At 36.0% G+C, this 25451-nt stretch overlaps 1 long non-coding RNA gene across 2 annotated transcripts; it reads left to right on the plus strand.

Moving 5' to 3' along the window:
* The first annotated feature begins 9674 nt into the window (after positions 1 to 9674).
* Positions 9675 to 25443, plus strand: LOC139503126 (uncharacterized). Of its 2 annotated transcripts, none has more exons than XR_011659034.1 (3): positions 9675 to 9832; positions 17984 to 18064; positions 24795 to 25443. It is a non-coding gene; the product is annotated as an uncharacterized lncRNA (long non-coding RNA). The 2 variants fall into 2 exon arrangements; XR_011659033.1 differs by lacking the exon at positions 9675 to 9832 and adding an exon at positions 13663 to 13808.
* The last annotated feature ends 8 nt before the right edge of the window (positions 25444 to 25451 follow it).

Raw genomic sequence — 25451 nt, forward strand, 5'->3', positions numbered from 1 at the left:
TGGATTGATTGTTCTCAAACTTCATAGGTTTTTTGCATGGATCATACCGTTTAGAATCTGCAAAGATATTTGTCCTTGACCTACTTTCAAGGTCACTATGACCTTTTTAGCTCACATGAGCCGAAGGCTCAAGTGAGCTGTTGTGATGGCATTTGTCCGTTGTCCGTCGTCTGCCCGTCCGTTCGTTAAATTTTTCACTTAAAAGACTTCTTCTCAAGAACCATTTGGTTGATTGTACTCAATCTTCATAGAGATGATGCCTGGATCAAGCCCTTTCAAGATTGCGAAAAGATTTGACCTCGCCCTACTATCAATCAAACAAAGAGACTGAGTTTTAATCAAGCAATAGACATTTTATTAAATCATAATCAACATATATGTAAACACACTATCTTCATCAATCTGCAGTGATGAATATGCATGAAACTGATACTTGTAGATATGCTTCATAAAAGTAATCAGTTATAACAGTATAAGATATTCATACATAACAATAGAGTTAACATATTAACACATTTCACAACATTCCATTGAAAAATAAATGACTACACTGTACATGGTGTACGAGGGTTGCCCATAAAGTTTGTGGACAATCTCAATAAAATATTATTTACCAGTCCGAAATAAATAAAACAAATATGTATCACATTTCATGATTTACTGATTAAGTGTACAAAATTTTATTTCAGTACCTGCTACATGTAGTATAATCGTATTTTCATTAATTCCAAAATCATAAGCAACTCTCACCCGGAGCACCAAAACAAATATTTCCGACGTTCTGACGTTCGACGACGAAACCACTTTAAAACTTTTCTATTGTATAAAGTCAAGATTACATATCCGTAACATACGCGCGTAGCTCTTTTTGATGCCCTGTGCTGTATATGTCATTGATGGAAGATGTTCGTTGTCGATCTATGGTGTGCATGTTGTGTATATTACTATATTATTTGTGTGTGCGTTTCTTTGTGATAATTGTTCTTGTATGTGATTGTGCTCTACAAAATGTATGTCTGTCATGTAGTGTTGTCAATTTAGCAAAATTTTAGCGAAATTTTATGATAACCATTAAACCGGGAAATTGTTGATAGCCATAAAACCGGGTTTCTTCAAATGTCCTGTTCCAAGTCAGAAATATGGCAGTTCTATTCAAATAGTCTTCAGTGTTACAGTTGTTCCTTTGTTTTCCTCTTGAAATTGATGTGTTTCCCTCGATTTTAGTTCGCAACCGCATTTGTTTTTTTCTCTTAAGGGAGTTGGCTTCTTAGTTTTAAAGTAATTAACTTTTCATAACACTAGCATATACTGATAGGGGATTAATAAAGGAATCAAAAGAGCAAAACAAATATATAGGTCACCGTGCTTGTTTTTGAGATATAAGCCATTGAAATTTTGGCGGGAAAATGTTTTTTCTTGACTTTGCATAGCTTTATCATTGACAAGTTCAAGTCCTCAAAAACTATTAAGAAATAATTAAAATTGTATTAGACTTTAACAGACAGCTTATCTTTATCATGTTTACACATGTAAAAGAATTATATAAAGAAAAATGGGGTTCACCGGGCAAAATTTGTTAAGGCATTCAAATGGATAAAACCAGAGGATTCCGAAAATCTGACTAAAATTACAAAACATGGCAAGCGAGCTTCCTTAATTGATTTATGACTTTTGAACAGCGGTATACTAATGTTTGCCTTGTTACGGTTCATTTATGTCAGTCTTTGGTTTTCTATGTTGTATTTTGTGTACTGTTGGGTTTTTTTGGTGTTTTTTTGTGGTGTTTTTTTTTTGCGGTGTTTTTTATGTTTGTGTTTTTTATTGGTTTTGCTTTCTCTTTATCTGTGTATTTGTCTGCTAAAGGTTGATTTGGAAATGTCTGATAGCTAGACGTAAACCTCGATGCAAAAAAGCTGGAAGGACTGTTCAATGTAATACCAAGTTTTGATGAGTTTGTTTATTATTACTAATGGTTGCAGAAAACAATGAACATGTTGAAATAAACGTTTAGTTCTCTTTACAAACTAGTAATACACAGGGAAACTTAAATTTAGACAAAACTATTCCGTGGTTTAAGTTTTAACCAAAGTCCGAAGCAGGATTAAATCTGACTCATTTAACCAAGGATTTGATAAAAGGTGAAATCTTACCACAGGATGAACAACAGAAAATAGCCAAGGACTACATTTTAACCAACAGTTCATTCTAGTGCATTCCAAACAGAGGAGTTCCGAATGATTGTTGACAATTTTCTTTTTCCTTCATGTACTATCAAGTGGTCTGTTAAAATATAACGACAATGTACCTCTTGTAGACAGAGGGACGGACATATATCCACCTCTCATATCAATCATTGTACTGATCTGTCTTGTTATTTGCAAAGGAGCTCGAATACAGCATATCACCATGGTTACCACTGGTCTGCTGTCTCTAGGCGCATTGTTTGTATCGCTTGGTGTAATTAAAGATTTCACCATGAATAGAATAGATTACTTATCGTTTTCCTCTGTTTTTGCAACTGTGTTAAAGCTGATATGTCTTAAACATTTTAATGATCAAAATATCAAGGTCACACTACGTTTGAGAGCTATTGGTATATTATTTGCCGGAACAATTGTTGTGATTGTGCCCGTTTTAGAATTTAAGAACTTGGGGACGTTTATGCTAGTGTCATCTATGTCTGGTTTAGCTTCTTTGACAGTGTTATACTTACAAGTAATAGCTTTTCTAAAAAGCTTGCCGTATTTTAGCTGATTATATTGAGATCACTTCAAGCAATATGAAAACATAGCGCTTTTTTTCTACTAATTTGTCATTTTTGTTGTATTATTGGTGGACCCGTGTTATAATGGAAGGAGACTTAATAAAATTGAGAATGGAAATGGGGAATGATATTATAATAAAATGTATTCTGTGTCTATAATCAACTTGATAAAAATAGGATATAACCTACACATACTTTTGAGGATTACTACTTGACAAAATGGACAACAACAGAAGGCAGTGGCGGATCCAGAAGGGGGACGTAGAGGGCGTACGCCCCATCCCCTCCCCCTTTTTGCTCTTTTTTTTTTTTTTTTTAAATGATTAATCATACTAGACTAGGTGAACTTTGCCATTTCCTGTGTACTCTATTATTTAATTTTTATGCGACAATTCTTTACTTATAAAGATATTTTTCGCTGGAATTTACTGATTGTCAAAGTCATGTGATTCGCTATGGTGGAGTTGACCAGTCCTTCGAAAAACGTTGCTCAGTCATTTTGAAATTCAAATTACAGTAACACATTGCCTAAGCTGAGGATGACAATCATGACACCTTCAAAGCGACATAGGATTGAGCAAGAACGTATTGACTTCTATTTCACTATTCCACCAAACAGGAAGTAATACTCTATATAGACTATAACACTCTCATGAAAAAAGTTCCATGGCAATATTATTTACCTACGAAAACATGTTTAACCCCAGACACCATTGTCATGATTGATATGGACTATATAAAATTGCTGTTTGGTGTGAACCAAGCTTTGCCTTGAAGACCAAACTACAACCTTTCATAGTTTACTTTTATAAATTGTGACTTGGATAGACAGTTGTCTTTGGTACTTACATGTATATGAGATCCAGTAATATCTATCTACAAGATTGAGAACACATTTTTTTGTAATAAATTTAAAACATATTTAATTCTGTAATATCTGATAATATGTATCAGTTATTTGTGATTTTTCATTTGATGTGTACTCTCTGGTAATGTCAGTATCACCACGATCAGTTGATTGGTTGTGATAAAAAAAAAATGGGGCAGTTTGCAATTGTCATGTGCAGGTACACCACATGTGGATCTTCTTTCCCCTCTCATTTATAAAATTGTGCATGATATTTATCACAGAAACGCACCAGTATTTTGGTGAATGAAACACTTGTCATATTAAATTAAAGTCAGAGGTGGAGTTAGAGGGTTTTTCGGAGGGCCTGGGCCACCCCTTATGTAGGAAAATTTTTGTTGTTTTTATCACTGAATCACTGAAGAATGACTGGAGTTGGCCCCTTCTTAGGCAGTCAGTGGGCTCCCTGCTTATGAAAATTTCTGGATCCACCACTGAAAGTTTGAGTTAAGTTAGATAAGAATTTATGACAAATTATGTTGAAATTTGCACAGATAATGAATGAAAAATCTAGTAAATTAAAAAATAGGCACTATTATTAAAAGCTTCCCTTGCTTATTCACACGGACATATAATATCCTCCATTCTATTCCGATCTGAGTTTTTATTCATACATACATGTAGTCTGGTGCTGTTCCAAGTAGTCTTCTTTTTTTCTGTTTCTTGAGAAGTATTTGTTTTACCTGTTCAGTCACTGTAAAGTGTTACAATTCATATTTAAACGCACGCAACACACAAATAGTGACCAAAAAGGTACGGCTATCACATGAGAGAAGCTAGAAAAAAGTAAAATGCATACATTTTAAACATTTTTGTGGGACCATGAATAGTACTATAGATAGATATGCATAGATAGACCATAGAACAAATAAGCAAACAAATTCAAAGGAGATGTACATGTAAGATGAATTATGAAAAAAAAGAGCCATGGTCAGGGGCCCCAAACTTGACAGCATTTGGTGTTGAACAGGTAAAATGTTTGCATTGACAATAAATATAGCCTTTGTTAGAGGTGACCCAGGTAGTCTTTCTCTAAATCAGCTATATTAAACATATTTCTGGGCCGGGTTGAAAAATAAATGAAAATGACTTTGAAAAAAGCTAATAGAAATACACCAAATTTGGGAGACATCTATTAAAATGTTTGAAATAATAAGAAAGTTGACAAGAACTAAGCTTTTTCAGATAATATACAGACTATTGCAGTCAGCCTATAAAAGACTCTTTGCCTCCTGAAATGTTTGCTTATACACTGTGCTTTCCTATAATGATTTAAAATCAGTGTGATAGTTTTCATGAAGAACACTGAGCGTACAGGTATTATGACAAGATAAATGTTGTGTTACATGTACATGTATCTACCCAAATAAGTAAAATATAAAAATTCTTGACTTCTAAAACCAGTGATTGATCTCCTGATTTATATCTCAGCGCTATGCAGATGCTGTGTGAAAAAAAAATTGACTTACCAGTATGCTTCTATCCATTGAGTTGATTTATTATTAATTATTTTGCTTTGAATACACCTTATTGCTACAATATGTATATGTCTGCCATTACAAACTGTACATGTACATCACAAATATTCCATGTAAAATTTTGATTTTTTAATACAAAATATATGATGCCACAATGGAAAAGTAATTGTTGTATGACGTTAATGGTTAAAGAGGGACAGATTCTCAGGTCAGCTGGGACAATAAGGGGGATGGGGGAGGGGGCGACTCTCCAGTCATGCTTCAGTGATTCCCTACATAATCAACCAAATAGTAATGTCTATCACGAAAAAATATACTAAGTGTAAGACCTGATGATGTGAATAAATTGAAATCAGACATATCAAATGAAGTTTTCAGTGCTTTCGATATATCAATGGGCAATCTGATGAGTTAAGCCTTTTTTGACTGATTTTATAGTTCGTTCTTATGTTGTACTGTTATTCATGTACCACTGTCCAAGGTTAGGGGGAGGATCGGAATCCAGCTAACATGTTTTACCCCGCCACATTATTTATGTATGTATCTGTCCCTAGTCAGGAGCCTGTAATTCAGTGGTTGTCGTTTGTATATGTGTTTCATATTTGTTTTTTCGTTCATTTTTTTATATCAATAAGGCTGTTGGTTTTCTGGTTTGAATGTCATATCAGGGCCTTTTATAGCTGACTATGTTGTATAGGCTTTGATCATTGTTGAAGGCCGTACGGTGACCTATAGTTGTTAATGTCTGTGTCATTTTGGTCTCTTGTAGACAGTTGTCTCATTGGCAATCATACCACATCTTCTTTTTTTTAATGACTGCTGATCACCACTGTGTCCATACTGGGACTATTATGGTCCAACAACCAGTGGCGGATCCAGAAATTTTCATCAGTGCAGGCCCACCAAATTTCCCAGAAAAGGATGGCATGCCCCCTGGCCCCCTTCTAAATCAGCCTCCTGACAACTCCAAAGAATAAATCAACATGTACGAGTACATCAAAGATCATCAAACTGTCTACCCCACATGCAAACATCTTTTTGGGAGTTCACTGTGTTGCAAGTTTTTTGGGTTCGACGGATCGTATAAATAATTGCCTTGGGGGTCATTGTCAAATATAGAGCTGTGCATTGTAAAAAGCTAAATTATATAACTTGCAACAGCTGACACTATAGTATCCTATAGAGAACTGAAACCCTTGCCAATAACAATAACGTGATGCTTGGTGTAGGCTTCTTTGCACATAAGAAACCATATTGCTCACCTTGTAATTTTTGTATTCTTCTAATCAGTATCGTCGGGTTTGTTTATTTACACCAGAAATCAATGAAGCGATGAAAGTGCAGGAAACGAAATAACATCTTCGGTAAATTCCGAGATTTTAATATTTTCTAATCAATATGTCCAAGCAATGAAAAATAAATGGTTATTATTTTTATACATAGAGCATACGTTTTGTGTATTTACTATTTAAAATCTAAGCTTTATACGAAGAAATCTAACACAAAAGTATCTCAATCATTTAACCGTTTTAATACGCAGTTTAAAGTGTAAATTATACACATTACTGTTCTATTTTTAGAGAATAGCAATAATACATAAATGTACAGTTTCTTACCAAAATAGCAACATAACTTCAAGATTATATCATCACATTGTCACATGATTATATAATCTGCACCAAATTGACAGTTTGTCGTGAGTTATCATCATAACTAATCACTATAGCAAATGAACACTTTATCATAATATGTACCTATAACCTAGTATCATGATTTCAATCCGACCCCACTTACGGACGCGTTGAACATATAATGCATGCCACTCATTAATAGCCAATCAGACGTTAAAATGACCTTCATTTCCCCAAGAATCATTCCGGAAACAGCCACGAAGCAGCCATTAGATAGTATTTATAACCAATGAAATAACAGAAATACCATTAACAGATTTACCCGAACCTGACGTTTAGCCTCTGACTAATCAGACCGTATCACCATGGTGATACGGTAATAATATAATAACGTGATGTGTACTAAAACAGTTTTAGAGACATCCGGGTATCTTATGATGGGATACCTATTGCATCAAATATTAGAAAGTGAATCTATAAACATTCTTCCTGTTTTATTTGGTACTTTTGTTTTGATTGCTACATATATCTGGCACGTGCAGAAGCATCACGACGATTCCAAAGCACCATTTAAAGGTAAGAAACGGCATTTGTCCAGCCACAATAAAAATAGAAAAATAATTTTAATTACTAATTGATTGTCCTTTCAAGATCATGTAAAGAAATCGAAAACATTTCGATGTAAATCAAAATTCCAAGAAATCTTTTGCCAACGTCTATAATATGTATGTCGTGTAGAAGTTGCGATTTTGAACAGGTTATAACATGTACAGAAATATTGTACATTTTATAATGTGTACAACGCAAAAATACAAGTTATAACGTGCACAAAATATATACCATGTACACAATATTGCTTAAAAATGGTTTTAACTGGTACAAAAGTTTAAGATAAAGACGTTTATATTATAGCACATGTCATAAACATCAATAACATATTCATATTTTTTGGTATTATTTATGCATGTTAGTGTGTCTTGTTCATTTTGATAAAATTAATTACCAGATTGATTAACAATTATGCTTAAATTTTTAATGAAGAATCGAATGCTTTTTTTTTTGTAACTTTATTGGGGTGTAAAAGCGTTGACCGAAGTACATTTTGTATGAATTGCGGAAGCGCTTCATTCTAAAAATTTACGCACGGTCAACGCGTTTTGAACCCCATGAAGTTACAAAAAGAAGCATTCAATACTTATACATGTAATTACATTTTTTAGCTATTATCATGAAAACGAGAATTCAATACTTTTTTTTTATTTTATTCACCTGTGCACTTTTTTGTGGAAGCACGTGTTATCATGCATGATAAGTTTTATTGAGTGCTGCAATTGCTTAAAGAAATAACACGTGATGTGCACGGGCAGTTAGCCAATCTGAATAAAGTATTATAATGAAACATACATCTAATGTAATTATATACTTTTAAAACACACACGTCAACAAACACTACTCAGTATCTCAACTGATGAATTTTGACTGTGAATTGAAAGCAATAGAAAATATTGACATACTAGTGTTAAGATATAAGTGAAAGTAAACCTTAATTTGCCGAGTGAAAACTCCCCAGAAAAGCAATAATCAGTTTTCAAAGGGAGGATACAGAAATTTATAAAAATGACCACATGACCACACCGAAATGTTGACTCCTGGGCTGGTGATACCCTCGGGGACAAAACGTCCACCAGAAGCTGTCTTTAAACTGATGCGTTTATATATAATGATATATGTATACTTTCTATAACAGATTTAGTTTGATTTACTTTGGTGCTTATACATAGTATAACATATTTACTTTGATACTGTGATTCTGATGTTCGTTGTGTCCAAAATGGAAGTGAAACGGGATCGTTTCGTCAATCAATGCCAGACAGCTGGAAGGGTCTGAAGTAGCAATTTCACATTATAACACTATATTCGAACAGGAAATTAATTTTCAAAACAAACTTCAAACATAGCAACCTTTGTTAGAGATTTTTTCTGAAGTAGATGTTAGAGACCGTCTTGACCTTGTTGTAGGGCATGACTGATTCGTTCATTGTTGAAGACCCTACACCAACTGTAAGTGAAGAACAGGAATAAAAGAACCGTTCATTGGTATTGTTTTCTTTTTTCTATGTATTGTTTGCGATTTTGTCCCATGTACATTTACGTCTTATCCTTTTATTTTCTATTTCTATTACCAATGTATGTAAGTATATGATCGTGAAATCTGTACATCTAAAGTTATGAGGTCCAATTTGCTTAATATCAGTTGCAAAACTTGTTTCCCAATCCACTATAAATAAATATGTTTAAACTAAATATGTCATCTATAATTGATCAGAGACATATGATACAATACTGGTTAGATGTGTGGAATGATTGCACATGTTTTCTTGGTGTCTGGCAGGATTCATCTGTCCTTGAACTTATTCGTTGGTAAATGTAAGATACTATAAGTCTTCTGCGCCAACTGAATCTGCCACTTGTAGAACTGCAGCAATATTCATTTAGTTTGTTTTCGATATTCTTACCGTGACAATTTAGTTTTTTGGCTGCAGTTAAAAAATGGAAACACATATTTTTTATTTTTTTTTCTGTATTTAAGACCGACGGACAGTGTGTACTAGACCTTAATTTACACTTTTACACTAACAACGATTTGTCGCAGCGAGACACAGGACTTCGCGGAACTCAAATATTTTTGTTAAAGAGTAAATGTAAGGATTTTAACACAACATTGAACCTACTAACACATGCAGCCTCAAAATTCACTCTCAAAAAATATGTCGCAACTTTAAAAAAAAAATATCGGAAGAGAGATCAAAACTTAAAATAGGATGTGAAGCTAAGTATATATAAGATATTTTATAAATATCGAAAACATCAATAATTGTGTTAACATCCTTGTTTTGTAGGATTAAATATTTTAAATCATTTTACAACTGACTGCGCTCAAGTAACTTTACAAACTAATAGTTAAAATCAATACATAGATATCTTCTATTCAATAACATTAAATATCGAGATAATTCATACGTAACAGACCAATAGTGACGTACTAAAGAAGGTAAGTAAGATTTATTTTGTTTGGATTTGACAATAGATCGAGTTTCGTGTCTAGACATGGCCACCATTCTCAGGTCGTACTTTTACAATGACTTTCCCTCTACAATAAAACGAGTGTCGCGTATAGGCATGGCCACTATTTTCAAGTCGTACTTTTACAGAGTATATTTTAAGACATATTCGTCAGTCTTTTTAGACCGTACTTAGCATAATCTGGTCAATACTCTTAGACCGTACTTATACGCTGTCTGTAGGGACGGATCAAGCCATTCATAGGCAGCAACAATTTGATTTTCTGGGGGGTGGGGGGGGGGGGGGGGGCTATGGTTTTTTTTTTGAAAAAAAAGTTTGTTTCCAGTTTTTGGAGAAAAAAATAATTTTGTTTTTGATTCTGAGAAAAAAAAATGTTTGTTTCACCCTCAGCTGCCACTATATGTACGTAATGCTAAAATTGAAAGAAAAAAATTGTTTTCGACTTGTCGCGAAAAAAATAGATTTGTCCAGAAAAATAAACATAACCCCCCCCCCCCCCCAGAAAATCAAATGGTTGCTGCCTTACTCTTAGATATCCGGTCGTTCCGGCCCCAAACCGAGTCGGCCCCAAACCGATTCGGCCCCAAGTCAATCCGGCCCCAAGTCGTTCCGGCCCACGTCGATCCGGCCCCAAGTTGATCCGGCCCCATAATAAAATATGAATAGACTATATTCACTATATGGAGGAATTTGTGTCAAATTTGAACTGTATAAACGGAAGTTGCAAAAAGTGTCGATGATGGATCACAACATGTAAGCGAAGTATTGCAGTACCAGTTAAAGAACTATTTTAAATCGATACAAAACTGAGTGTTAGTTTAGTCTTAGATGCATGATTTTTTTATTAGTTGTTAGTGGCTTTGAACTATAGTTATTGTGTCTATTTGTACAGCAGCTACAATGATATTTTAAAATGTGAAGATATTTTCAAAGTTGACTTTGAATGTCATGGCGATTTTTATTTTATTTACTTCTCACACAGAGTAGCTAAATACATATTTACAGTCCAATGGAACCGTAAAAATTTAACTCATCATTAATGTCTTGTTTAGCCAAATCATTAGTCTATAATTGGTTTATTTATTCAATAACTGTCTGATGATTGTAATGCCAATCGTAATCACTTAATTCAATCAAATCCTGATTAATTAAAGTTACGTTATCAACAAGGTCTTTGTAGTTTGATCTTTTGTTTGGTGTTTGGTGTTTATATAATAATAATTAATTGTATTTTTTTAGGTAACATCAGAGGCTGCTATAACACATGTTACACTTGTTTTTCTTTTGTAATATCGAATATAGTCAATTTATTTTTTCTTAAAATTGACAATACTTTGAATAGTTGTGTGTAGATAAAAAAAAACAAGTAATATGAGTATCCATTATTCTTTATTGTAAGAAAATAACAAACCAATGACACTAAATGCACATGTTGGTCCCATAACACACAAGGAAAAGCCATTGTGATATAAAAACAAACGCATTCTGTCTACTCTTTTATAGAAAGGACTAGGCAAATCAAACAATATTTCTCAATTTGATAATTTTAAGAACTTAAAAGAAAAACAAAATTTGTATGTATCAGCTTGGGGCTCGGCCTGTACCGTTGTATATGTAGCTATTTGTTACAACACAAGATAAGACGTATTGGATCACAGTCGGCGTTTTACGTTTCCGCAAAAAAAGTCTATGTTTTCGGAAATAAATACCTTACTTTTCCGCGAAAAGAGTAACCATTCCGGAAAAAATATATTAAAGATAATTAATCTGAGTACATTGAACCGTTGATTGTAGGAGCATGAAACTTTTGTAAAAGCAGTATGCATTGCGCATTTAAAGTCAATTTATCTACCTCGGGCTGGAGATTTAGTCTTCGGGTTGTGCACAAATCAATAAGCAGATCTCACATTTTGATAAAAAGTGGAAGTAACGCAAACACAAGAGAAATGAAGTTGCCATTTTACACCCATGTATCGAATAGTTAACCGTGCCATCCATGCAAATATCACTGAGTTATTTCATTGCATAGACAATCATAGACATTTCAAGTTGGCGAAACACAAAAATATAACGATTTCGACATCATCATCTTTCACTAAGGTGAAACTTTCATATTTGTTTTAATTCTAGTATATTGTAGATAGAAGATCAGAACCCTTTTTGTATGCTCATCTAAAGAAAATATTTTTCAAAGGCCTTTTTTTTTTTTTTACTGTACACCGTACACCTTTTACATTATAATAAAAAAAAAATCAGAAACATTTATGAATTACAATTAATATATATCTTTATTCTTATTCCTTATAAATGTATTTTTTATTGGGGCCGGATCGACTTTACATATGGGCCGGATCGACGTGGGACGGATCGACGTGGGACGGATCGACTTGGGCCGGATCGACGTGGGGCCGGATCGACCCGAAAGACCGTACTTATACACTGTCTTCAGGGACGGATCCAGTCATTCTTACTCAGACAGTAGTTATACCCTGTCTGCAGGGACGGATCCAGTCATTCTTACTCAGACAGTAGTTATACGCTGTCTGCAGGGACGAATCCAGTCATTCTTACTCTTCGACCGTACTTATACGCTGTCTGCAGGGACGGATCCAGCCATTCTTACTCTGAGACCGTACTTTTACGCTGCCTGCAGGGATGGATCCAGTCATTCTTACTTTTAGCCAGTACTTATACGCTGTCCGCAGGGACGGATCCAGTCGTTCTTACTCTTAAACCGTACTTATACGCTGTCTGCAGGGACGGAACCAGCCGTTCTTACTTTGAGACCGTACTTATACGCTGTCTGCAGGGATAGATCCAGCAAGTCTTACTCTGAGACCGTACTTATACGTTGTCTGTAGGGACGGATCCAGCCATTCTTACTCTGAGACCGTAGTTATACGTTGTCTGCAGGGACGGATCCAGCCATTCTTAAAAAGGGGTCCAAACCCAGGAGAAAGAGGGGTTTCCAACAACCGTACCCGCCCCCCCCAAAAAAAAAAAACAAAAAACAAACCTGGACAGTGTGTTAAAGATCTTGTCCGTATTCTCAGACCGTACCGTTTTACACCAGTCTGTTCATAATCGGACCAATACTCTTAAACCGTACCTATATATGCTGTCTATTAGAAATCTTACCAGTATTTTATTCTAATACCGTACTAATACAAGTCTTTAACCGTATGTATTCATAGTATGTTCGAAATATGGTCTGTATTAGTCTGTTCAAAATCTGGTCATTAGTTTCAGACCGTATACTTACTACAGTCTGTTTGAAATCTTGCCAGTCAGTGTTTTCAGGCAGTGTTTAAATCTATTAGTCGTGAATATTGCAAGTTGTTGTCATCGATCCCCCTTTTTGATGTCTTTCCATCCCTTCCTCTCTCTTTCATTGGCAAATATCTGTATATAACATTTTGTCAATTCACATGACATGCTTTTTGTTGTTTCATAAGCATGTTAGATTAACCGAAAGTCTATTTTAATTCCGGATACACACTACTATGGCCAGGTAACACCTCTCATGGGTTTGTAGATGAACTTTTACAAGGCTAATTTCTGTCCCTATCATACACTAATTTTTACAGTGACAGTTTTATCATTCGAATGGTTTTAAAATGTAACAGCACACACGTATAGACAACTCAACATATTTCTATGTAGAGTCTAAAAAACGAACAGACTTCGATTAATTGGATCTGCCCCTTATATATATATATCATATTAGATATTTAAAATAAATTAGAAAAAAAGATTTAAACAACAGATTTCGATCAATTGATTTTTCTTTAAAGATGATCGTCAAATCTTTTGTAATTAAGTCATCACGACAATCACGTGACATAGATTGACGTCTTCATCATCTGTTACAGTGACATCAAATAATGTTTCACGATCATATGTGTTTGTCATGGATAAATACGTGTAAGATTCGATTATAACTTGTGAGTAATTTTAAATTACTGTTTTCCTAAGTAACACGAGTAAGGCACCGTCCAGCTATTTATCTTTTTTTATTGGTCTTGACAGTCCGTTATTGAAATAATTTTTTTAATGTTTCTTATTAAAGATGAAATTTGTGTTTTGTTCCGAGAAAATATTTCATGCTTTCCCCCTCTGCATCCCACAACAAATGAATGGTCGGTGCATCTTAAGCGTCTCCCCCTGCCCATCCCACAACAAATGAATGGTCGGTGCATCTTCAGCGTCTCCCCCTCCCATCCCACAACAAATGGATGGTCGGTGCATCTTCAGCGTCTCCCCCTCCCATCCCACAACAAATGAATTGTCGGTGCATCTTCAGCGTCTCCCCTGCCCATCCCACAACAAATGAATGGTCGGTGCATCTTAAGCGTCTCCACCTGCCCATCCCAAAACAAATGAATTGTCGGTGCATCGTAAGCGTCTCCCCCCATCCCACAACAAATGAATGGTCGGTGCATCTTTAGCGTCTCCCCCCATCCCACAACAAATGAATTGTCGGTGCATCTTCAGCGTCTCCCCTGCCCATCCCACAACAAATGAATGGTCGGTGCATCTTAAGCATCTCCCCCTCCCCATCCCACAACAGATGAATGGTCGGTGCATCTTAAGCGTCTCCCCCTCCCCATCCCACAACAAATGAATGGTCGGCGCATCTTAAGCGTCTCCCCCTGCCAATCCTAGAACAAATGAATGGTCGGTGCATCTTAAGCGTCTCCCCCTGCCAATCCCACAACAAATGAATGGTCGGCGCATCTTAAGCGTCTCCCCCTGCCCATCCCACAACAAATGAATGGTCGATGCATCTTAAGCATCTCCCCCTCCCCATCCCACAACAAATGAATGATCGGTGCATCTTAAGCGTCTCCCCCCATCCCACAACAAATGAATGATCGGTGCATCTTTAGCGTCTCCCCCCATCCCACAACAAATGAATGGTCGGTGCATCGTAAGCGTCTCCCCCTGCCCATCCCACAACAAATGAATGCTCGGTGCATCTTAAGCGTCTCCCCCTCTGCATCCTACAACAAATGAATGCTCGGTGCATCTTAAGCGTCTCCCCCTCCCATCCAACAACCAATGAATGGTCGGTGCATCTTAAGCGTCTCCCCCTGCCCATCCCACAACAAATGAATGGTCGGTGCATCTTAAGCGTCTCCCCCTGCCCATCCCACAACAAATGAATGGTCGGTGCATCTTAAGCGTCTCCCCCTCTGCATCCTACAACAAATGAATGCTCGGTGCATCTTAAGCGTCTCCCCCTCCCATCCCACAACCAATGAATGGTCGGTGCATCTTAAGCGTCTCCCCCTGCCCATCCCACAACAAATGAATGGTCGGTGCATCTTAAGCGTCTTCCCCTGCCCATCCCATAATAAATGAATGCTCAGTGCATCTTAAGCGTCTTCCCCTCCCCATCCCACAACAAATGATTGGTCGGTGCATCTTAAGCGTCTTCCCCTGCCCATCCCACAACAAATGAATGGTCGGTGCATCTTAAGCGTCTCCCCCTCCCATCCTACAACAAATGAATGGTCGGCGCATCTTAAGCGTCTCCCCCTGCCCATCCCACAACAAATGAATGGTCGGTGCATCTTAAGCGTCTCCCCCTGCCAATCCCACAACAAATGAATGGTCGGTGCATCTTAAGCGTCTCCCTCCATCCCACAACAAATGAATGGTCGGTGCATCTTAAGCGTCTTCCCCTCCCCATCCCAAAACAAATGAATGGTCGGCGCATCTTAAGCGTCTCCCCCTGCCAATCCCACAACAAATGAATGGTCGGTGCATCTTAAGCGTCTCCCCCTCCCCATCCCACAACAAATGAATGATCGGTGCATCGTAAGCGTCTCCCAATCCCATCCCACAACAAATGAATGCTCGGTGCATCTTAAGCGTCTCCCCTCTGCATCCTACAACAAATGAATGCTCGGTGCATCTTAAGCGTCTCCCCCTATCCCACAACAAATGAATGCTCGGTGCATCTTAAGCGTCTCCCCTCTGCATCCTACAACAAATGAATGCTCGGTGCATCTTAAGCGTCTCCCCCTATCCCACAACAAATGAATGCTCGGTGCATCTTAAGCGTCTTCCCCTCCCCATCCCAAAATAAATGAATGGTCGGTGCATCTTAAGCGTCTCCCCCTGCCAATCCCACAACAAATGAATGGTCGGTGCATCTTAAGCGTCTCCCCCTGCCCATCCCACAACAAATGAATGCTCGGTGCATCTTAAGCGTCTCCCCCACCCATCCAACAACAAATGAATGCTCGGTGCATCTTAAGCGTCTCCCCCATCCCAAAACAAATGAATGCTCGGTGCATCGTAAGCGTCTCCCCCTCCCATCCCACAACAAATGAATTGTCGGTGCATCTTAAGCGTCTCCCCCCATCCTACAACAAATGAATGCTCGGTGCATCGTAAGCGTCTCCCCCTCCCATCCCACAACAAATGAATGGTCGGTGCATCGTAAGCGTCTCCCCCCATCCTACAACAAATGAATGCTCGGTGCATCTTAAGCGTCTTCCCCTCCCCATCCCAAAACAAATGAATGGTCGGCGCATCTTAAGCGTCTCCCCCTGCCAATCCCACAACAAATGAATGGTCGGTGCATCTTAAGCGTCTGGACGAATGAGATCGACGTTAAAAACGAGTTGAACCCCTGGCTTATCCCGTAAGAATACTTTATTTAGTACGAGGCTTCAGACGAGATCGTCTAACTTGTTGAAACAAGAAAGGTCTTCATTTGCTTTTTTTTGTAAGAGCGCTTCTTTCAGACCGAGGATTTGGTCTGGACCGTACTATCCATGTTTTTTTCACAATGAAACGGTGTCACATGAAGCTACTCTCCATGTACCTGAAAATACATGATTCCTTTGCAACAAATTTGATATTCCTAAATACCATGTGTCAAGGCAAATTCCCCCCGCCCCCCCCCCCCCCCCCCTTCCCCACTTTAACATGCATGCACCTTCATTTTTCAGTAGCAGTCCACATTTCCTAACTTTCCTTGATATCTGTCCCTGTGCAACCTTAATTATGCAATGGATGTTAAGTTAATGTGTTCTTGTCCTATACTATATATATTATAATGCAATATTTGCTACTGGACGTTGTGCAACAAACGTTCAATAAATCTTTTAAACGTTCTACCTGGGCTCTGTTGTTCATCTTGTCATTATTTAAACCATTGATTATATTTAATGACATAGCGAGTCGTTCATTTTCTGTTGTTCAACAATATTTTACAAGTTGAACAACATGATAATCACTGGTGTTAAACTAATAACCGTAACTGGAATTACGACGATCCCAATATGGCGACAGCAGAAATAGATATTATATTTCAGTCATTTTTCTCAAATGTAGCATGTTTTTGGTCAATAGTTACTCAGTTGCAAGGTTTTTCTATACCATTACATCATATTTGAATCGTAACGTTGCACTATAATTGTCTAAGCGCCTAAATATTCCCGTCGAAAAAAATCGGAATGATAATCGTAACTCCAAAAATGATTATCGTAATTTCGGTAATAGAAACTGAGAAGATAATCGTAACTGCGATAGTGATTGATTGATATTAACACTGAACACTGTCTATCTAATACATGTAATAGCATATGTTGAAAATATGGTGATGAATTAATCACGGATCTTATAACATTTCTTTTTGTGCATATGATATGATTAATAGTTCTAATGTAAACAGCTACATACTAGTATATCATAAAATTGGAATGGGAAAGTGGGGACAAGCGTCAAGATATTTGGAAATGGGGAAACACAAACTATGTTAGAATACAGAAAACTCCAGGAACTAGGAATGATACAAAATATAGGAATGAGCGAAACTTTTAAAGATTTGTATCCGTAATTTTGTTGATAATTGTAAAATACCATAAAAGTTTTATTTAGTTAATGTATGGTATAAAAAGATGTTATGTATAAATCAAGTTTAAATCCTTGAACATTTTACAAAGTGAATCCATTAAATACATTACATGTAAATCTGTTGTAATGTTTAAATAAAATAAGTATTTAAAGCCTTGTTTTACCAAAGGCATTGATCTTTATTATAATATCCACGATTTTGTTGATAGCTATATATACGTCAATGTATGTATTTTATTTATTGTAGATATATGAGATCAATGGGTTTAAGCATTCGTTTTTGTGGAAAATAAGGGAACGGTATGAAACAAGAACCAACGTTTATCATGTAAGTATTAAATTATAAACGATATCGTATTCATTCGCGGTTTTAGATAAATGTATGGAGGGCTGTTATAAGTTAACTATATTTGATGCCCAGAGTGATGAAAATATCAAACTATATATACGATATAGCGTATACATTCGAGAATTAAATGTGTATACATAGGGCTGCTATTGGTCAGCAATATGATAGTGGTGCAAGTATTAATTGATTATAGTGGATTTGAAGGTTGACTATATTGCACACTTTTACAAATTCGTGATATGAGAATGATATGTGGTAGCTATAGTCATTTGGTACCATAACCATTTCGTACCATTGCCATTTCGTACCTGAAAATAACAATTTCGCACCAGGAACTTGTCATTTCCTTCCATGACCATAGATTATTTCGTAGCGTAAGAAACTATTTCGTACCATAATGAACAATTTCATACCGTATGGAAAAAATGGCTGTAGCATTTCGTACCAACAAGTATAACTAATTTCAAAAATAGCTTACAATGCATTTTGGTATGAAATGTTCAGCATTATTATCTTACATATGCAACGAAATGATATACCTTACATTCTCAAAAATGATACGAAAGGGTAAACATTATAATTCTTCCATTTGGCACGAAATGGTATAATGTTCCATATGCATCGTACGCAATGGTTTACATTTTAATTCTTTTATATGGTACGAAATGGTTTACATTTTAATTCTTTTATATGGTACGAAATGGTTTACATTTTAATTCTTTTATATGGTACGCAATGGTTTACATTTTAATTCTTTTATATGGTACGAAATGGTTTACATTTTAATTCTTCTTCTTTTATATGGTACGAAATGGTATACATTTTGATTCTTCTATATGGTACGAAATGGTATACATTTTAATTCTTTTATATGGTACGAAATGGTTTACATTATTTTAATTCTTCCATATGGTACGAAATAGTATGCATTTTAATTCTTCCATATGGTACGAACTGAATTTGGTACGAAATGACTAAGATTCACTGTACAACAATCCACTTTGATAATTTTTTTACTTCTCGAAAAATAGAAATAAAGCATGCTTTTAAAATTAACAGACATGTAATTGAATTTGAAAAAAAAACAATTACCGGTTTTAGACATGGCAGAATTAATGTTCTAGTATAAAATGGAGATACTTTCTGATTTTATAAAATTTAAAAATTGAATGTTTATCGTTTAATAATTCCCGAAATGTTTGTACTTAAATTGCATGTTAAACAAAACCCCACTACATGTCCTTTACTTTATGTACATCTGGTTTTGTTTGGTAGTCGCATGTCAGAGTTTACATTAATCAGCGTGTCTATCCATCCGTCCATGTGTCCGTTAAGGAATCCGTTCGTCCGTCTGTCAGTGTTTACATTAATCAGCGTGTCTATCCATCCGTCCATGTGTCCGTTAAGGAACCCGTCCGTCCGTCTGTCAGTGTTTACATTAATCAGCGTGTCTATCCATCCGTCCATGTGTCTTTTAATGAATCCGCCCGACCGTCTGTCAGTGTTTACATTAATCAGTGTCTATCCATCCGTCTATGTGTCTGTTAAGGAATCCGTCCGTCCGTCTGTTAGTGTTTACATTAATCAGCGTGTCTATCCATCCGTCCATGTGTCTGTTAAGGAATCCGTCCGTCCGTCTGTCAGTGTTTACATTAATCAGTGTCTATTCATCCGTCCATGTGTCTGTTAAGGAATCCGTCCGTCTGTCTGTGAGTGTTTACATTAATCAGCGTGTCTATCCATCCGTCCATGTGTCTGTTAAGGAATCCGTCCGTCCGTTTGTCAGTGTTTACATTAATCAGCGTGTCTATCCATCCGTCCATGTGTCCGTTAAGGAATCCGTCCGTCCGTCTGTCAGTGTTTACATTAATCAGCGTGTCTATCCATCCGGTCATATGTCCGTTAAGGAATCCGTCCGTCCGTTTGTCAATGTTTACATTAATCAGCGTGTCTATCCATCCGTCCATGTGTCCGATAAGGAATCCGTCCGTCCGTCTGTCAGTGTTTACATTAATCAGCGTGTCTATCCATCCGTCCATGTGTCTTTTAATGAATCCGCCCGACCGTCTGTCAGTGTTTACATTAATCAGTGTCTATCCATCCGTCCATGTGTCCGTTAAGGAATCCGTCCGTCCGTCTGTCAGTGTTTACATTAATCAGTGTGTCTATCCATCCGTCATTGTGTCTTTTAATGAATCCGCCCGACCGTCTGTCAGTGTTTACATTAATCAGTGTCTATCCATCCGTCCATGTGTCTGTTAAGGAATCCGTCAGTCCGTCTGTCAGTGTTTACATTAATCAGTGTCTATCAATTCGTCCATGTGTCTGTTAAGGAATCGGTCCGTCCGTCTGTCAGTGTTTACATTAATCAGCGTGTCTATTCATCCGTCCATGTGTCTGTTAAGGAATCCGTCCATCTGTTTGTCAGTGTTTACATTAATCAGCGTGTCTATCCATCCGTCCATGTGTCTGTTAAGGAATCCGTCCGTCTGTTTGTCAGTGTTTACATTAATCAGCGTGTCTATCCATCCGTTCATGTGTCCGTTAAGGAATCCGTCCGTCCGTCTGTCAGTGTTTACATTAATCAGCGTGTCTATCCATCCGTTCATATGTCCGTTAAGGAATCCGTCCGTCCGTCTGTCAGTGTTTACATTAATCAACGTGTCTATTCATCCGCCCATGTCTCCGTTAAGGAACCCGTCCGTCCATCTGTCAGTCAATCCGTCAAAACATGTGTTTTCACCTTTAAAACACCTTGGAGTTCGAATATGAAACTTGATAATTATGAATTAAGAATGAAAATAGTGAATATGTCAAAGAGACAACAACCCGACAAAAGAGTAGATGTATGTTGGTATGAATATTCGTCACTGTTACATGTGTTAGAAGCAGGGTATATCGCAAACACTTTGTTTAACTTAGTCACCATTTTTCAAACATTGTTTCTGTACCCTTACTGTTAAACTAATTTTGGTTTGGTAATAACACTTGACGTCGCGTACGGTGTTGGTGTTAGTTTTGGTAACGTTATTTTGACGTCATTTTTCATGCATTGTATAAATAACGTCGTTCTTTTTTTTATTTCGTGCAGCTCAATTATACAGCAAAATTTATATGAGCGCTTTGCTTGACTTGCTACGTATAGAACCGAAATGCAAAAGCGGCACATATTTTTTTTAAAGTACAGTTAAATTAAAACGGAAAAATAATATTCATTTACATTACTATCCCCTTGGAGCAAAGATATTTTCTCTTTCTTTTGATTGAAACAGGATATTTAAAAAAAAAGTTTAAACCACTGTCTTTTCTGCTGCTTTTTCTTTTAGTTTAAACATATTATTTATAGTGGATTGGGAAACAAGTTATTACAACTTATATTAATCCGTTTCCACTTTGAGGGTGCGAATGCTTCCTTGTAGCCTTAGCCTGCTCTTTTCGAAATCTAAAAGGGTGACTTTTATGTGCAAGAGATATTGCTCTCTCTTAATAAAACACGGGTCAGTCATTTATCGCCCCCTTCCGACGGACTATCATTGTTTCACAAGACCATCATACTCGCAAATGGTGCATGTCAAGGGCTTATTCTTTTATCCGCTTTTGATAATTTCCGAAAATAAATTTTTTATTAGTTGAATCGTTTGTTTCATCGCCTGTATTAAATGGTAAAAGAATCAACAGTTGAAAGCAAATTCAAATTAACCACAGTAAAATTAATTTAATAACATTTGCCAATTTCATAAACAAAAAGAAATTTAATCTCAACTATGAACAAGAAAACAGATGGGCGCAGATAATTTTAGCGCAAAACTACTAGGGGACATTTTAGCGCAGACATTAGAGCCCATTTTAGCGCAGGATTAATCCATTCAGCTGTATTTTCGATAGCCCATTTTAGCGAAAACTTTCCTAGTTTAATAATACTAAAACCACGAGCATTAATTTATGCTGGTTTAATATTAATGTTGTATGTATATATATGTTCACTTTGGTTCATCATGGAAATAAAAGTAGTTCTATAGTTGTCACTCAGCTATTTACGTTTTTCTTGATACTATCATCAAATTGCAAACAACAACATATATAAAAATACAATGTATAGGCGAATGTGCACTACAATCTAGACAAGATAAAGAGAAAAATCAGTTCCTACTGCAACTTTTCAACAGTATTTACTGATTGTGCATGGGTTTTCTCTTCCAGATCTCGCGCATGGGTCTTTGTTTTTTAATGAAAAGTGTGCAAACAAAATAAATAATCAAACAAATATATAAAGAAAAATGCAAGGATGAACTTAAGGATGTTTTATTAATCCTTGTATGTGCCCATCGAAATTGATAAAGAAGCATGCCAGCATTTTTTTTATTCTTTCATGTTCCTATGTCCCTAGAAACACACTATCCATTCTTTCTGATTTGAATATGTGCAATATAAATTGATCCTTTTTCTATTTTAATCGTTCGTTCTAATTAAGACACCAGGTACCATGTACTGAATAGAGAACATTCAAACTAGTCCCCCAAACTGCCTCAAATAATAAATAAAAAGGGAGGGAGAGGATTTCAGAAACATTAAACCTGTTAAGAAAGTTTTGAATAAGCATTCAATGACATATTTGTCGCTGGACGTCAGATAAACAATGAATCAATACACAAAAAAAATGCGCAAATTTGGGTTACGCAATGTTTCAACCAATCTGATTATTATAATTAAATCATACTATTGGTAGAGAAATTCACAATCTAATTGATAATTTGTTATATCAAATTGATAATCTGTTATCTCAAATTGATAATATGTTATACCAAATTGATAATCTGTTATATCAAATTTATAATTTGTTATATCAAATTCATAATTTGTTATATCAAATTCATAATCTGTTATATCAAATTCATAATTCGTTATATCAAATTGGAAAAAGTTAATTAGCATGGTACGTAAAGGCTTCCGCAATTTTCGACGTTAGGCACTACATGTCAAGTTTTACAGAACGTAACGTCAAAACAAGTAAAAAAGTATGGTGTGACATTATGACTAGACAAAAGTAGTCGCTGACTGTGTCGTTAATACTTCCGACATGTGATCGAAAATGGGTTCAAAAAAATCCCTGAACAGTAGATTTTAATGTTATATAGTATTTTTTGTGCTATTATAATTTCAGATTTTCCCCCCTCCAAAACTGTATAATATGAATAATCATACTTGTAACAAAAATGTAAAAAACGGCGTTTTGTGACATTTTGACTAGACAAAAACAAAAAGATCGCGTTTATTTTTTTTTCAATATTTTCTCTTAAAACTTCGACACAATTTTTGTTCATACACTTAAAAAAAATGTTTTCACGTTTGAATAAAATTTCATATCGTAGAAAAGACTGCAACTGCCTATTACTTTTCATAAGACACTTTACAAATACGCCAAAATGTCAGAAAACTGCGAGTGTGACATTTCAACGGATTTAATAAAATGAACAATTTAGGACATAATTTAAACAATACTTACTAATTGAAGACATAAAAAGTTGTATATTTATTGTATAATTTTGACACAGGAAGGGTGGATATGTAAATTGTGGTTTGGATCTGCAGCATTCGTTCGAATTTTGAAGAGCTCCAAAAAATATGCGAGATTTGGGTTTTGTGACAGAAATACAAATTTCAAAAAATCATTAATTTTGCCACGATCTTTTGAAATGTTGTAACACAACTTTTTTTTTTTTTTCTTTATTATATACGGAATAAAAAGATATATCATCTTCGGAATAATCTATTTGAATTACCTTTAAAAATCACTCTTAACTTCACCCCATCCATATTTTTTTCAATTTTCGGCTTGAACACAAAACAAAGTGAACTTTTCGTCCTGGTCAGACGCGTCCAGTTAACGATGACGTCATAAATAAAACATTCACCATTAACACCAAAGACTACTCTTGCTAGGAGTACAACTTTTTTTTAATAAGTTTAAAAATTGACAAGAATAACTTCAAAGCAACGCTGATCATATGTCGCGGTGTTACTTGTCTACACGCTCAAAATCAGTGTTATTAGGGATCATTCGAGTAACAAAATTAATAAAAGTATTGATTTTAAGGTATATTCCATTTCTACTTTTGATTACGCACATTTTGATATATACATTTATATAGTTATCAATTCCGAATCTTCTAACAAATGCAATAAAGACGAACTGGAAAGCAAAACCCGTATTATCACCAACACCGTACGCGACGTCTTTAAAGCATGTTTATTTACTAAATCGGACATTACTACAATTTGTATTGTGCACACGAAGAAAAAAACCCGTACAGTGGCAGTAAAAGTAGAAACTTGATTCAACTAGAAAATATAAATCACCACAAACAAAACTTATAGCTTGCTGTTTGGTATGAGCCAAGGCTCCATGTTCAAGGCCGTACTTTATACTATAATGGTTAACTTTAACAGATCGTGACCTCGATTGAGAGTTGCATACTAAATCTTCCTTATGTTTATATACATTGAAAGTCATGGTCAATTTTAAGTTAAACTTACTACACTAATTAATCCTGTGCATAAATTGCCCAAACCCGTCAGGATGAGGTGGGGCTCGTGTAGTTACACATTCTTAAGTCTTTAGTCTTTTCTTTTCGAACACATGTTTTGGCGATGCATTACAAGGGTTAGTTTCCAAATTAATGAATCTATATTCTTTACAATTGTTTTTCAGGAAGTTGGAACCGAAATTGAAACAACTTGCAATAGTCGGACTAATATTTGGGAGTTTATTTTTACAATGGAACGGTACTAAATGTTTGATAGAAGGAGAGGATCTGTTTGAGGACAAATGGACCATAAAAAGTCTCCTGGCTTCAGCAGCCATTGAACTGGTATTCATTCTAGTAGCGTTCAAAACAGAGGAGTTCCGAATGATTGTTGATAATTCCGAAGCGATTACAATTTTCTTTTTTCTCCATGTACTATCAAGTGGTCTGTTGAAATATTACGACAATGTACCTCTTGTAGACAGAGGGACGGACATATATCCACCTCTTATACCAATCATTGTACTGATCTGTCTTGTTATTTGTAAAGGAGCTCGAATACAACATATCACCATGGTTACCACTGGTCTGCTGTCTTTAGGCGCATTGTTTGTATCGCTTGGTGTCAATAAAGATTTCACCATGAATAGAATAGATTACTTATCGTTTTCCTCTGTTTTTGCAACTGTGTTGAAGCTGATATGCCTTAAACATTTTAAAGATCAAAACATCAAGGTCACACTACGTCTGAGAGCTATTGGTATATTCTTTGCCGGAACTATTGTTGTGATTGTACCCGTTTTAGAATTTACGAACAAATCTAACTTGGGGACGTTTATGTC

This window comes from Mytilus edulis, chromosome 14 (genome assembly GCF_963676685.1).
Source record: "Mytilus edulis chromosome 14, xbMytEdul2.2, whole genome shotgun sequence".
In the NCBI taxonomy this organism is placed as follows: Eukaryota; Metazoa; Mollusca; class Bivalvia; order Mytilida; family Mytilidae; genus Mytilus; species Mytilus edulis.